Source organism: Cryptomeria japonica, chromosome 6, assembly GCF_030272615.1.
Source record: "Cryptomeria japonica chromosome 6, Sugi_1.0, whole genome shotgun sequence".
In the NCBI taxonomy this organism is placed as follows: domain Eukaryota; kingdom Viridiplantae; phylum Streptophyta; class Pinopsida; order Cupressales; family Cupressaceae; genus Cryptomeria; species Cryptomeria japonica.
Genome location: NC_081410.1, coordinates 205,245,533 through 205,261,422, shown reverse-complemented (window position 1 = coordinate 205,261,422; position 15,890 = coordinate 205,245,533). Strand labels below are relative to the sequence as shown.

The following is a 15,890-nucleotide window of genomic DNA, read 5'->3' as shown; positions in this document are numbered from 1 at the left end:
AATGTATAGTTGAAATGTGTGTAGTTTCTATGGTAAATTATATTATAAAAAATATATGTTAATCATGTCATATTTGTAATATTTATGAGTAGTAGTTTTCCTATTGGTATTGTATTTATTAATAGCCATAATGAATTTTTGTAATATTCATATTTTTTATACATATTTTATTTATGTTTAAATTCTAATAAATTAAAAATTAATATTATTTTTATTTAATTATTTTTTAACTTAATAAACTTATTATATATTAATACTATTGTTATTTATTTTACATTATTTTTTTTATAAACATTTAGATTTTATATATTTTGATTTGTATTTTTATGAACATTAATTTATAACTACATAAATAATATTTCTTATACATTTATATGATATTTTAGTTATTAATCAATAGTTTACATTTTTTAGTTCTATTTAATATTACATAACAAATAATAAATTAATTTAATATTATTTTATAGTTATTTATTTAGTAATTTAATATTATTTTGTAATTATAGCAATAATATATTTTTAGTTAATTATCAAGTTTGTAAATAATGCATATGTATAATAGAACAATTTGGATTAAATTTAACTCAATATGGTTGTTGGATAAAAAATTAAAGCTTGTTAATTCATTTTAGCATGTGATTATTAGCACATAAAATTTATTAGAATGGTGTGAGGTTGAATAGGCCTTGGGAGGAATTAAACTCATATTGTATCAATATTCAACAAAATATAATCAAATAGTATATTCATAATATAGTTGTAACTGAAACTAATGCAAACTAATTATGGGTATAAGGAAAATACTGGTATAGTGTAATTTAAGACTCCCAAAGTGAAAAACAAGTACAAACAAGAAAAGTGAGAAAGAATTTAAAATAAATCAATTGCAACAGAGTCAAACCAACTAATATTTTGTAATTTCATACACATTCAATGAAAAATGATACGTCCTATACAATTTCCAATTATCTCCTTCTCTTAGCACTCTCTCCACTAAAACATCCAAATTATTAATTAGCACAATTATGAATGACATATTGAATATCGTAGGTACAAATAATTTATCTTTTGATCCCTTATATGTCTTTTATCTTGACAAGTATAAGGAGGTAAGAGGACTAAAGGATAGTGCATATGTGACAAAAAAACAAAATGAAATTATACATGTCAATAAGAAATAATTTAATATTCTTTTAAAATCTTATGCCATTGGTACAAAGATTAATCAACGGTGCAACCACCATATTAGGTGGCAACCTATGTAATCAACTTTGTTGATGTGCTAGTTACAAATTGGTTGTCGAATCTCCATATGAACATACTCATACTCAAGCAAGAGTCAAATGTCATATGGTCTCCATCTCCTTATCTCTTTATGTATCCCTTCCTTTATCCCCTTGTCTCTTTATCTCTCTCTATCATTCTATTTCTCTCCCTATCCCTCTCTATATCTCTATATTGTCCTTTGAATATATCCATCCCTCTCCCTCCACCTCTCTCCCCACTCTGATTCTTCTTCTCTCCGTATCTATATATAGTTCTCCCCCTCTCTCCCCCTCTTCTCTCTCTTTGTCCATCCTCTCTCTCACTCCCCTCTTCTCCCTCTTGCTCCTCTATTTATCTCTCTCCCTCCTATACTTATCTCTCTCCCTTTCTCTCCCTCCCTCTCTATATCCCCTTTTCTATTTCTCTCTTTATCTATCTCTCGCTATTTTTTTCTCCGTCCCCCCCCCCCTCTCTCTCTCTCTATTATCTCCCCCTTCCTCTCTTACTCTATGTCTATCTGCATCTCTCCCCTATGTCAAGCTCTATCTATCTATCTATCTATCTATCTATCTATCTATATATATATTTATCTCTTCCATTTCTATTTGTTTGTCTTCTTTCTCACTCTTTGTCTCTCCCCACTCTGATTCTTCTTCTCTCCGTATCTATATATAGTTCTCCCCCTCTCTCCCCCTCTTCTCTCTCTTTGTCCATCCTCTCTCTCACTCCCCTCTTCTCCCTCTTCCTCCTCTATTTATCTCTCTCCCTCCTATACTTATCTCTCTTCCCTTCTCTCCCTCCCTCTCTATATCCCCTTTTCTATTTCTCTCTTTATTCTCTCTTTGTCCATCCTCTCTCTCACTCCCCTCTTCTCCCTCTTCCTCCTCTATTTATCTCTCTCCCTCCTATACTTATCTCTCTTCCCTTCTCTCCCTCTCTCTCTCTCTCTCTCTCTCTCTCTCTCTCTCTCTATATATATATATATATATATATATATATTGATTTATCTCTTCCATTTCTATTTGTTTGTCTTCTTTCTCACTCTTTGTCTCTCCCTCTCCTTCTCTCCATATCTCTCTCCTACATCTCCATCTCTAGTTCTATCTTTATCATCCTCTATATCTCTATCTCCTCACCCATCTCTTTCTCACACTCTCTCTTCCTCCATCCATATCTACCTCTCTCCCTATTGCAAACATAACACAAGCCTATTGTTAATGGAGCCTAGTTATCTTCCTAATTTAGTGGTTTTATCATCTCACACTTTCTCTCTCACTCACTCTATCTCCCCCTCTCTTCATCTCTATTTGTATATCTTTTCTTCTATTTATTTTTCTATTTATCTCTCTCCCCCTCTCTATATATCATTATATCTCTATCTCTCTATCACTTTATCTCAACATCTCTCTCTCTCTCTCTCTCTCTCTCTCTCTCTCTCTCTCTCGATGCATTTGTATCCCTCTTTATCTCTTTACCTTTCCATCTCTATCTCTTCATACTTATTCTTCCAACTCTCCTTCTATCTCTATCTAATTATCTCTCCATCTCTCTCTACCCTTATATCTTTCTCTCTCTACCTCTCTCTTTATGTATCACTTCTTATCTTTATATTTATCTTTCTATCTTTTCCTTTATCTTCCTCTCTATATATTTACTCCTTCCTTCTTTATCCATCCCTTTATCTTCTATTGGTATCATTTATTCATTGACATCTAAATGACCTACATCACTTATTCATTAAGACCTAGATGACCTACTTCATTTCTTGAACAGCCTACACAAATGTAACAAAAAAAAATAGAATAAATACCCAAAAGAAAAAAAAAGAAAAAAGTAGAGCTACATCACTTATTCATTAAGACCTAGATGACCTACATCATTTCTTCAACGGCCTACACAAATGTAACCAAAAAAAAAAAGAATAAGTACCCAAAAGAAAATAAAAGAATAAGTAGAGTAGTATTAAAAAAATTTGGACCATTTCTCGATTTATGCGTGTCATCCTTGCGCAGGGGCCATGCTAATCTTCTCTGTATCGTTCCAATTTTATCGGATGTCTCCGAAGAGACACTGGTACGGTGGTATAAAACAATATATGTAGCGCTCATATCATTTACGCATAGCGAATGTGGGAGCAAAGCCACGTGTGTCCTTCCTTCCATCGCCTCGGGAGTAGAGACAAGGTAGGCTGCGCTGGTATTGAAGTACCTTAATCAACAAAATTAGAGACCTCAACTCACCACACCTGCTAACCAAGCAAACAACCCACACCCACACCCACCCTCACCCTCACCCTCCCTTGCTTCACCACTGAGCTATAGAGGCCATTGTGAAGAACATTCCCCATTTTTCCCAATTTCTTGCTAATGACGATAAACTAGGTTTCCATAAACCCTGCATACCGATGTCCACAACGCTGCGCATCCTTTCTTATCCAATCATCCCAGAAAAAGAAAACCCCTGTACAGTTTGGGGATGTAGCTCACATGGTAGAGCGCTAGCTTTGCATGCGAGAGGTACAGGGTTCGATACCCCGCATCTCCATTTGCAATTCATTTTTCTGTTTATCTGTCCTTTGTTTACAGAAATCTGCCCAATTCATCTCTCTAGAGTCGACTCATCTCGCACCAGTGGTCTAGTGGTAGAATAATACCCTGCCACGGTACAGACCCGGGTTCGATTCCCGGCTTCTGCATCAGAATTTTGGGTTTTTCAAATATGCTGTACTCTTTAAATCTAATTCTAGTACCACTTAAATGCTTCAAATATACTGTACTCTTTAAATCTAATTCTAGTACCACATAAAACAGCATTTAACCAAGCTTCACGCCGCTCATATTTGCAGATCTGTTGCATCCCATGGAGCTTGGACTTCCAGTACTTTTTTGAGGAAATTTGCGCCATTTTACGTCCTTTCTCTCATACTATTGGTCGGTGGTCAATTACTACGCCCCTCTTTTATTCATTATTTCATAGAAACCCTAATTTCTTCTGGAAATCGATTTTAAAATCCTGCTATCAAACTTAACTATTTGTTGCGCATCAAACCCTCCTCTCCTTTCAAGACTTTCTCAGCCTTCCTTTACCAACACTCAACATCAACTCAACCCTTTATCACAATTCCTAAACCATTTTCTCCCAGTTAGGAGGACCGATTCCTCTTGAGCATTTGGATTGTTTAAATATTATATGTTCTGCTCAGTATGTATTCTGTTTTCCAGTTTAAATATTCTTATCTAATGTGTGTTATGACAGGTTAGCATTTGGATTGTTTTGTTGGATCCTCACAATGAGTTGGCAGTCACGGTGGACAGGCTCTCTTGGTCATACATGAACCCCACTGGTCCATGAAAATGAAAGACTTCCCAATTCTGAGATCTGAGGAGTAATAATTTGAACATTGAGATTCACAACTGTGTGTTACATCATAATTTGTATTATTTTGTACCCAATAGAGTATATTAGTGTCACATCCAACATTTTTCTTCCCCCATAAATTAGAAATAAAGAAATATGTTATCTGACATATCGAAACTAATGAGGCATGGGCTGCGTATGGGCCTGCTATGTGGGCATTTATTGGGAGAAAAGGAGGAGACCTGATTTCCAGTCGATGGAAAATTATGTACCAAGGATGATTGACCAATGACCCCAATAAAGGAGCATGGTGCGAAGAAAGGTTACAAGGAGACAAATTTGTGGTGCAAGTATGGGCGATTCTTATCTTCCATTAAGAAAGAATGGGAGGGCATCTGTGCCATTACTACGGTAAGGAGACCATTTATTTGGCATAGAAGGAATACATGAGCTGGAAGCTCATTGCCCCCTTTATGGCCGATTTCTTCTATTTGAGGTACATGTTTTAGTGTGAAAGACCAGTGGAAGGGCTTGAGAGTACATAGAGGAGAAGGCCAGAGTAAAAAATTCCCAAATAGCGGCAATAGAGCAAATTTCAGCGCTTACGACACAAGTAATATGACAGTAATATCCTGGACAAAAGTAATATGACAAGGTATCATTTCACAACCAGTGTTAGATGTATCAAATATAGATTTAAGACAAAATCATAAACTTTGGTATTTGTATAAGATCTTGGCATGATTTGATTGCATAATATTATAATAAATGAGGCAATTATTTTAACTTATTGTGAACTTTGTTGAGTTAAAGATTCTCGATATACGGTAAATCACTATTGAGGAAGTTTGATAAACTCTATCATAAGGGATTATGCTTCATGTCTCTTCACTATCATAGACCTAGATAAAGTGTATGGGCATGGTGTCAATATGTTATCCATGAGCCAAGAAACTTCTTTGAGAAATTCATCAAACATTGACTATACTATGTCGTTTGCTATGGTAACTTGTTGTACCATAGATATTATCGGGCCAATATTATGGCAAGTAATATAATTATGGTGGGAGGTAATTGGAACCTAAATTCTTGATTGACAATAGTCTCATACCTTACAACCTTATATCATGACAATTGTTGTTATTACCATATCTTGTATTAAGGTATTAATGAATCACTTGAGGATGGTGTAAGTTGATAAAAGGTCTGTTTTAGAAGGCCTATGTTGATTAGATTAAATAAAAAGGATTAGAGGAATAATGATAGCATTAATTCGGATATATAATTCCTGGACATCCTAGGACATCGTAGGAACATGTTATTAAAATTGTTGACCCATGTTATGTAGTGAAACATCTTCATAAAGAGTCATTTGAAGCTTAGCGTAATTATTGCTTTAAAATCAAATCTTGATTACTTATGTCTCATAATTGAATATGTTCAAACCATGTCATGTTGATTGTGACGTTCTATATTCCCATATATATGATTATATTTTATAATATTGTTAGATAGTGTTTGTATAAATTGAGTGGCAATGAACTTGAATTTTATATGGTGAATTGAAGATGAGAAGAAATTAGAGTTTCTTGAGATAAGTTATCTAGATGATTAACCTTATGTAATCATGCTATGAAACTTCTCTTGATACCTTATTGTTGACCATCAAGGTCGTATTAAGAGCTTAGATGATTAAGTATGAATAAATTGTCTCATCTATATGCTAGAGTATCATAATAATAAGGGATTATACCATAGGGCTGGGGTAAAGGAAATTAGAGAGTTGAGAATATTATTATTCCTATTATTGAGTATACATCTTCATATGATGATATAAATGATATAGTGGGTGCTATATATCTTGTGTATGGCTTAGGCACTAATCACACTTAATTAGAGTAGTAAGGGACCCCAACTCTATAATAGTTGATTAAACCTCACATGATTTTCCCCAAGATATAACTCTTTGGATGTGGTAAGTGGGTAACTATGACTATATTAGTGTAAATCTTGTTTATGCTCCAATTATGGAATGGTGTCTTGGTCCAGTGATAAGTGTAGTTTATGTGAATAAAGAGAATCAAGAAGTCACCCAACCTTTGTGTTAAGGAAGTGAACCTATAAGAGATTTAGAATACTCATGTTGAATAATGGGATTAGGTTTAAGCTGAGATAATGATCCACGAGGATGGAAGGTGTTGTAATATGGGTTGCCAAATGGTGAACTACTTATTATTATCTAACTACAGATAACTATTATTAGTCGAAGGGAAACATTAACAAGTCTTGGTTATAGGTACCTATGTGTAGGGGTCCTTGAGAGACCTTAAGGAGAACGTGTGACTTTGATGCATTTTGAAGCGGGAACATAGGTGGTCCTTGGGTGAAGGATGCCCTTGTGACCTCAAGTCCGTAGGGGTAGGGTCGAGGGTGGGAATAACTCCAAGGTTCAGGGTTGTTCCTCACCTATTGACCTATCCTCTTTAGTAGGCTTCAAATGAGGCCAAATAGGCATTAGAAGATTATGAAAGAGTTAAGAAAGTCTTATAACTTGTATTTTATATATATTGTGATTTTTGAATGATTCAAGTTGATAAGGTGAAAAAGGTAGACCACCTTATGGTTAGTTTGTTTATCTATTGAGTAGAGGCAATCTTATGTTGGATCCAAGTGATCTAATGCGGATGTGTAATTTAATCCTAGACCTATACACTAATACATTTGGTCTAAAATTCAGACGGAGGTTTTCGACGAAGAAGGTATATTGTGACCAAATTTGATTTTTTTTTTTGAAAAAATGCCCGAATTCGTCAGAATTATGACGATAATTTCGATGAAGAAGGCATTAATAATGAAAATTGATTTTTTTTGAAAAAAAGTGCCCGTGTTCATCGAAATTCCAACGAACACAGACATTACTTAAAAAAAAAAAATTCCCGCGCAAAGCAGAGCTCTATCAATTCATTTTAACCCAAAGCTGAAATCCCGTGCAAGCAGAGCTCTATCACTCCCTGCGTGCGATCTCCTCCACCCAATCCTAAATCAAACTACCTGCCTATGAAAAGCAGAGCTCTATCACTCCCACCCAACCCAACATTCGAGCTTCACTACGACGACACATTCCAACTTTGACAGTATTTCACGCAATTTAACAACTAAAAGGTTAGGGCGCTCTACTTCATATGAATTTTCATTTTGGGGCTACACATTATCGATTTCATTTTGCATATGAATTTTGGACCTATTGCAAGGAAACTTTATGCCACGCTATTGACAACTAGATTATCTATGAAGATCATGATTATCGATAGCTAGATTAACCTTGATCATGCTAACAAAATATGGAAGTTGAACCTTAACAATAAAATGTTGAAGAAAACCCTTGCGTCTTGTTGAAGCTCCCATACATCATATCAGGAATAATCCTAAAAAGGACCTCTTTCCTTACATTCCCATCATTAGTATACTAGGCCTAATAGACATACTAGCATAATTCCTCTAAAACATAGCATTAATTCCCAAGGGCTTGAAGAATGATAGCCAGATAATTGCCAATTTCTACTACTTTCACTGCAGAAGCTGCTGAGAGCTATCCATCTTTTGCATCCAGCATCCTTTGGAAGGGGGCTAAATTTTTGTTGATGACCCCAATTCGGTACACCTCCCATGCATCTTCTATCAGGGTTTTCTTTCTTTCCTTCTCCGCCTTTGCTTGGGCGTGCTCCTCTTCCTCATCGTCTGGGTTCTCTTTCAAATCTGATGAGACGTAATTGCTCGAGTTGAAATACAAAACCAAAAAGCTTACCTAGCTGCTTAAATCCAGGTTCAAGGTTTCGTTAGCAACGGCCTGCCCATCCACAGAGAGAATAAACCCATCTATCTTTTGGATACATGCCTCATTTGAATCCAGAACATCGACCATTGGACAAAGCACGACTTCGTAGATGAAACCATCACACCAATGTCTACCACCACCCAAGATGGAGGTCACCAGTCTCCATACCGCATCTCCTGCCCTATCATCGATATGAAACAACCTCCTGCGTTGCATTTGAAAACTTTCCTCTCTACACATGCAACTCAGACTGAAATGATGAACCATTTCTATGACACTTAGTTGAATATTGCATGCCTCCTCTCTACAAACACAATGGCCTTTTTATAATGATCAATCATGAAACTACTGGGCCACAAACTCGGAATCGATTAGACTAATCTGATTCCTCTCGATTGAATATTGTCCTCGATATCTTTCTGCAATATGCACATAATCTTTCTGCAGTGCCAGCTTGTTGGCATTTGCGTAAAGATTGTATTAATGATATGTTATGTTGTCATTGATGTCAATTGAACCGGTAATGGTATTTATGATATTGTTGATATTGTTGTTGTTATTGATATTGTCTTGTAATCGGTAGGAATAGCTTTGAGGAAGATGTTGTAAACCGATGTATAAGGTTAAACCCTTTTCTATGCAATGTAACCGGTAAACCCTACCAGTTGTTTTTGTTAAACCCTAACTGATCAAGTTTATTGGTTTAAGATCTAATGATGAGTGGTAATGATAGAGGCACGTATGATCATTGTATGAAGATTAGTTCAATTTATTTTGGTGCGTTTGTTTGATTGTCTAGGGAATGAGCAAAGTGGATTGCATCTAATGCATAGCACGTGATGAGTTACAAGTCCGATGAAGCGGTGATCATGGAGCGGTTGGAATTTTCTTGAAGAATTTGTATAGATTGCTATGCAAATCCAATGGTCACACTTGAACTGATTTGTTTGTAATCTCTATGAGAGAATTAGGTTTTTGTTGTGTTACCGACCTAATCAATTTGTATTTGAAGTCGATGAAGTTGTTTGTAAACTATTGGCAAAGTGTTGGTTGAAATCAATTGAGTGTGTGGTTGCCTAACTGGAGAATGGATCTGCAGTTTGAGTAAAGGCAGATTGAAGCTTAAAAGGATCTGATCAAGCAAATGTAGTGCTATTCAGACAAATCAAGAAAACCTATTGTTTTCTAACAATTACAGCAGAATTGAAATCCCCTAACCGGGTAAGCTCTAACAAGCTTGGTTACTTCTTAAATCCTCTAACAAGGTGATCCATTATCTTGGATTCTCAAATCCTCTACCAAGGTTACTCCTATCAGGGTATTTGCTTTTTAACAAGGCATTTTGTAAATCCCTTAATCGGGTGATTCCTAAAAGGATTGGTTCTTAACAGGACTTATTGTAAAAGCTTTGACAAGCTTGGCTCCTAACAGGGCGAACTTCAGAAGAGTTCAGATAACTATCTTGTGAGTCTCATCTCACCGTGGTTTTTACCTATTTGGGCTTTCCACATATAAACATTCATGTCAAGTGGTGAATGTTTTTGTGGTTTGATCTTATTTATTGATTTGATTGACTACTTAACTATTCTGATAAGGCATGATAACTAGAGGCATTGAGAGATGAAGTATGTTGATATATGATTAAGCTTTTTTATGTTTACAAGATTGAAGTTGTTTACTGTTAAGTTGTTATAATAGTTAACCGATTGATGTTGAGTATTCTTATGAGTATTGATCTTGATAGTGAAAGTTTACTTTGTGAGTTTGAATTTGAGATTGGGAAGTTTGTATCAGTTTTTCAGTTTACTTATTCACCCCTCCCTCTTAGTAATCTACTGGATACTTATTCATTCATCATACCATCAATTGGTATCAGAGAATCGCAGGTCCTCTTTAACCTAAAATCCTAACCACTTGAGGAAAAAATCTTGTAGATCATGATGAAGAAGGAAGGTCCAAAGTTCAACAAAGATAACTATAGGATATGGAGCGAAAGAATGAAGATTTACATTAAGAGTGTGTGAAGTCAGTATTGGGATCATGTAGAAACTCTGTATGTTACACCTACTGGAACTCTGACTGATGATCAGAAGAAAGAACGACAAGAAAATCGTCAAGCATTGGAGGCTATTATCGGTTCCCTATCTGATGTTCAATATGTAGATGTTCATGGTCTTTAAACTGCATATGAAGTATGGAAAAAACTTGAAGAGATTTATAGCGGTGATGAACATGTTAAGATTGCTAAAGAAGAGAGCCTAAGAGGAAAGTTTGATGACATGAGAATGTCTGAAGGTAAGAATGTCCAGCAGTATGGTCAAAGGATAAAAGAGAAAGTTGGTGAAATAAAGAGTGCAGGAGGGAAAGTGGAAGATGCCACAGTGATCAGTAAGGTACTGAGAACCCTGCTACCGGTCTATGCTATCCGAGTTGTAGCTATTTAGGAGTTGAAGTCCATTGACAAAACTAAGGTAACTCTTGACTCTATCATTGGCAAACTTACTGCTTTTGAATTAAATGCCTATGATGGTAGTGTATAGAAATCGGAATCTGCATTCAGAGCTTCTGTCTCTAACCCATCTGTGAGAAAAAGTAGAGATACTTGTCATGGTTATGAATCTAGATCCAGTAGAGATGTTGATGATGAAGATAACCTAGTGGAGCTTGAAGCATTGTTGGCAAAACGACTACTTAGAGGAACTGGGAAATATAGAGGTAAACTACCTTTAAAATGTTTTGCATGCAACAAGATTGGTCATATAGTAGCTAACTGTCCTAATGGTGAACATGAATACAAGAGAGACAAATTCAACAAGTATAAGGGCAAAGGCAAGAGAGATTATCTTATAGCCGTTGACAGTGGTATTACTGATGAAGAATCTGATGATGATGCTAGTGAAGATATTGTGTTTGTAGCTATTAAGGAAGAGATATCAGATCAGAAGGCACTAGTGTCCAGGATGGATAACTCTGATGATTGGATCATTGATAGTGGTTGTTCACATCACATGACTGGTGATCAGAGCAAATTTCTTTCCTTGAAGGAATTTGATCGCGGTGTTGTTAGATTTGGCAATGACTCACCCTGTATGGTTAAAGGTAAGGGAGTTATTTCTCTTAATGGGAAGAGAAGTACTGATGATGTCTATTGGGTTGAAGGCCTAAAGCACAAACTTATGGAGTTGAGGTGTATTTTGATGAGTGGAACAACAACCAAATATATAACCAACAAAAAGAAATAGGAGTTTTCATTTTAGTTTTCAGACCTTAAAGGGCAGTCTACTATGTCCATAAAGACAGTCATAATCAGGAATGAAGGCATCAAGAGGAGGACGCATGTTTTGTTGCAGATCAAAAACTTATTACAGTCCTTAAAGACTTTATGATTGACAGAGATCACGAAAAAGGGTAGTGAACTTTAGAGTTGCATCCAGTTTATAGGACTTAGAGCAGTCATAGTTATTAAAAAGCACCCATAACAATCCATTGAGGTTTTGAGCAACTAAAGACACTATCCTTGTTGAACTAAGGCACAACCCTCTTACAACAGTCATTAAGAAGGTCTTAACCAAAGACAAGGACAATGAGCAGGTTCATGAAGGTTTTTGGATTGATTTAGGCATCCAAGAGGAGACTTTACAAAACAATAGTAGGTATAGATGACTGATATGATACCATGAGCACTAGACATTGCATTTTAGTCAAAATAGTGACTTCCCAAAGTCATATAGCAATGAACTCATAAATTGCAGTCATGAGGAAAGGATAACAATCATGGAAGATACAGAAGATGCAAACATTAAAGCAAGGGTAGTTCACAAAACCTTCACAACCTAAAGGGGTATTCATAATGATGAATAGAGAAATCAGTTGGTTGGGTGTTATAACAACGAGCTTAAGGAGGTATACCTTCATCATGGTTTTGAAGATAATATACAGAGCAATAAACTAGAAGTCTTCTAGCAGTGGATAGTGAGAAAAGATAGTAGCAAAAAGATAGGCTATTTGGAGCCAAAGAAACAGTGGCTTGAAAGACAAAGACAACTCTGTGAAAAGGAGTCTCAGTTATAAGGATGGTACAGTACATGAGAAAGCCCTAATGCACTGTGTGGTAGATCTAGTCAAGATCTTTCAAGAAATGAGAAGTTACAATTTCATATTGGCAGCAGTGCAATCATAGATTGGTTGTCAAAATAGTAAATGCATGGAAATCATAAAGATAAGACAATCCTTGTTGACAAGTAGCAACAATCACATGTTTGAAGAAATGGAGATCAAACACAACCAAAGTTGCAGGTTGAAAGGAAACAAAAGAGCAGACCTCAGTATAAGAATGTTGATAGCAACCCACTATCAAAGAACATTCTAAGATGATTTCAGTATATTCAGAGACTTGATCAATCAAGCGCAAGCAAAAAATATATTCTCAGACCTAGAGTAGTTTTTAAAAAATGACAGTGAGGATAGATGACCATCATCAAATGACAATACCTAAAAAATGTTGAAGATCTCAAGTTATGCACAAGTATATAGCAACCAAGAAGAATAAAGACAAAAGGTGGTTTGAACCTAATTAAAAGGACAATAATATACATGTCTTTTAGAAGCTAATCACAGAGACAATCATAAGGAACACTGAACAAAGGCGTTGAAAGCAATCAAGAGAACTGTTTAGAGATAGTCTCATCAAGAGAGATATCACAAATCAGAACAAAGAGCATTCATCAAAATGCTCATCAATGATATGTAGAGAGTAGTCCTTGAAGATCACTATCTTTAGAAAAATCAAAGCACAAAAGCAAATCAGAAGGTCAAGGACGTCTTTGTAAAAGTCTTAGATGATACTCCATAGCACAATGTTCTCAAGATTTGAAGGTTGAAGACATTCATACCTACATCTTGTTACATATGCCTATGTTGTGCAATAAGACCTAAGGAGGATTCACTAAAAATGTAGGTTGTAATCAAGTTATAGCACTAAAGACTATTTTTCTGAACACAAAAGGGCAATGAAATGATAAGTATTATCACTGAAACCTCGTTAATAAGACTCCTACCCTTTTTGTGATCACATTCAAGAGTCAATAAAGCAAGATGCAATACAAGTCCAGGAAAGGTAAAGTGATAGAGCATGTTGTGATCACTATCAAGATAGCAGAGAAAGGGAAAATGTGCAGTCTTGATGAGTCTAGTCAAAGGGGAGTGATTGCACTTATAAGGTCTGAAAGAGTAATAGGAAACAAAGAAAAATTTGCAGCCAAAGATATGAGGTTTGGAAGACCTTGTAGTGGTCTCACACATGATGAGAAAATATGTTTATGGAATACAACACCAGTCATTTTAAATGGCGATGACAAGGTGTTAATGAATCAACAAGGCCAGTCTATGCATCAGGATACTCATACACTCATAAGAGAAGACAAATGGATCACAACAATGAATAAAGAGAATGATGATCCAAAGGCAACGCAAAGGAATATTATCATAGAGATGATGAAGAATTCATATAGCAAGTGACGGGGTATCTAAGAAGGGATCAAGAAGCAACATAAAAAGCAAGATTTGAATTTTAAATTCAAATTGTTCATCATTGCAAGTTCAAAATTCAAAAATGAGTCAAAGGAGGGTGACCAAAGAAAAAATACTTGATTTAAGGGGATATTTGAAAGCTTAACAACAATCACATCCTTGATTTGAGGCCCACCAAGGATGAATCATCAATCAAGAAGAGTTTTGGTGGCACAAACAACTTGTACACTTCAATTTTAGCACTACTTTTGAGGGGTTTTCAAATGAGCTCTTTGAGTAGATTTGATTTTCAGATTTACCATCGGTCAAGTACCTGATTTTGAGGACAAGAAGGAGCAACCAACACACCCTTCAAGCTAGTTGAGTCATCAAGCTAAAGGGAGCCATAAATTCAAAATTCAAATTGTAGGAGCAACTTTTCAATAAAAGGCAACTTCAATTAATTTGTACAGTCAGTTCTTTAATTTTCATATGTGTACAATAGTGAGTTTAGTCTTGTAACTTAAAATTTTTTTTGGGGTTCATCTCTGATATCCCTATGTTTTTTAATCAAATTCTTTTGGAAATTTCAATGAAGAATATAACTATCCCTGCTCATTCTTGTATCATTTGCATTGTATTTTGCTGAGTATACATTGTGAATTGAATTGCAGTCCTTTGCCATTTCATACATCAATAGAATGTTTTAGTGAGCATTCCTTTGATTTGATCAGGTTATATATTGTGTCATAATTTTATTTCAGCCAACATTATTGTATGGTTTATTTCATCTCATATGCAAACTAAAATCAATGACCTTTATGTGAAATGGTTATGATCATCTTAGGAACAAATGAGTTTTGAACTCAATTAGTGTATTTGTTGAATCTATTGTAATCAGTTTTTGCAAAATCATTTTTTTTTTTTTTTATCTTGGTGCATCGCCTCAAGTTAGTGTAGGTTTACATTTACAAAGCATTTCTCTCCCCTTTTCTCAATCAAAAAATATTAGTTTTAAGAAATCTCAAAGGGAACCAACCCTCTTTGGAAGTCTACGTCCGTCCTAGGGTATCCACAACCTGGAGGTAGTCCCATGTGTTACAGATTAGCTGAGTCTAGGCTTAGCTAGGGGTGCAAACCTTAGTGATAACATGCACAACAAAAACATCTTTGGACAACAAGGGGAGTGTTTTATGATGACCTACAATTTCCACATAAAGAAAAATGTTAGCAAAGCAGGGGGAGTTGCACACAAACATAGTAGACATGTTTTACATGAGATTTGCACAATACGACTATCATAGGGGGAGTGCTTCTGACATAGAAGGTTGAAGTCCCTTTGCCATTGTCATCAAAGGGGGAGAAGAGATTCAAGTGTTGATATCAATGCCAAAGGGGGAGATTATTGACATGATATTGTCATTGATGTCAACAATATTCAGATGCAGATTGATCAAGTTAATGTTGCAAAAGTGATAGCTCGAGTTGGTTTCATTGTTGGTCAATGCACGGTTACTGAAACTGGTTAAGAAGACATTTACCATTGCATTGAACACAAATTGCCTCCCTTCCATATCTTATACGGTTGTGTGGTGTGTTGGAGTTGGTTAACGCAGTCTCGCTGGCTGTGAGCTCCTTCCTGCCAAGACTGTTGCGATAGTGCGGTGAGCGATTAGTGTTATTGCTATACTGCAAGAGGTAGGCCCTTCCCTGTTGGACTGCCTACGGTAGTGCGATTACCATTGTACCATGACTAACCTCTTCATGATCGCTATGCTCCTTACGGTAGCTCGGCAAATGGGTGAAGGGGACGGTGGTGCCCATCTCATCTGCATGTCCCAGTTGGGCGTCATGTTGGCAGTGTTTGGGTCATGTGGGGCTCGTTTTTCTTTTTGGGGTGATTGAGTGGTACGACAAGACCCAA

General features: G+C 35.9%; 1 long non-coding RNA gene and 1 other non-coding gene across 2 annotated transcripts; one reads left to right on the top strand and one right to left on the bottom strand.

The window, feature by feature from the left end:
- Positions 1-3,232: 3,232 nt before the first annotated feature.
- On the bottom strand, positions 3,233-3,335 carry LOC131069873 (U6 spliceosomal RNA). The gene has a single exon (XR_009112250.1). It is a non-coding gene; the product is annotated as a U6 spliceosomal RNA (small nuclear RNA).
- Positions 3,336-3,536: 201 nt separating this feature from the next.
- Positions 3,537-5,336, top strand: LOC131069795 (uncharacterized). Its single transcript, XR_009112227.2, has 3 exons — positions 3,537-3,782; positions 4,112-4,196; positions 4,522-5,336. It is a non-coding gene; the product is annotated as an uncharacterized LOC131069795 (long non-coding RNA).
- The last annotated feature ends 10,554 nt before the right edge of the window (positions 5,337-15,890 follow it).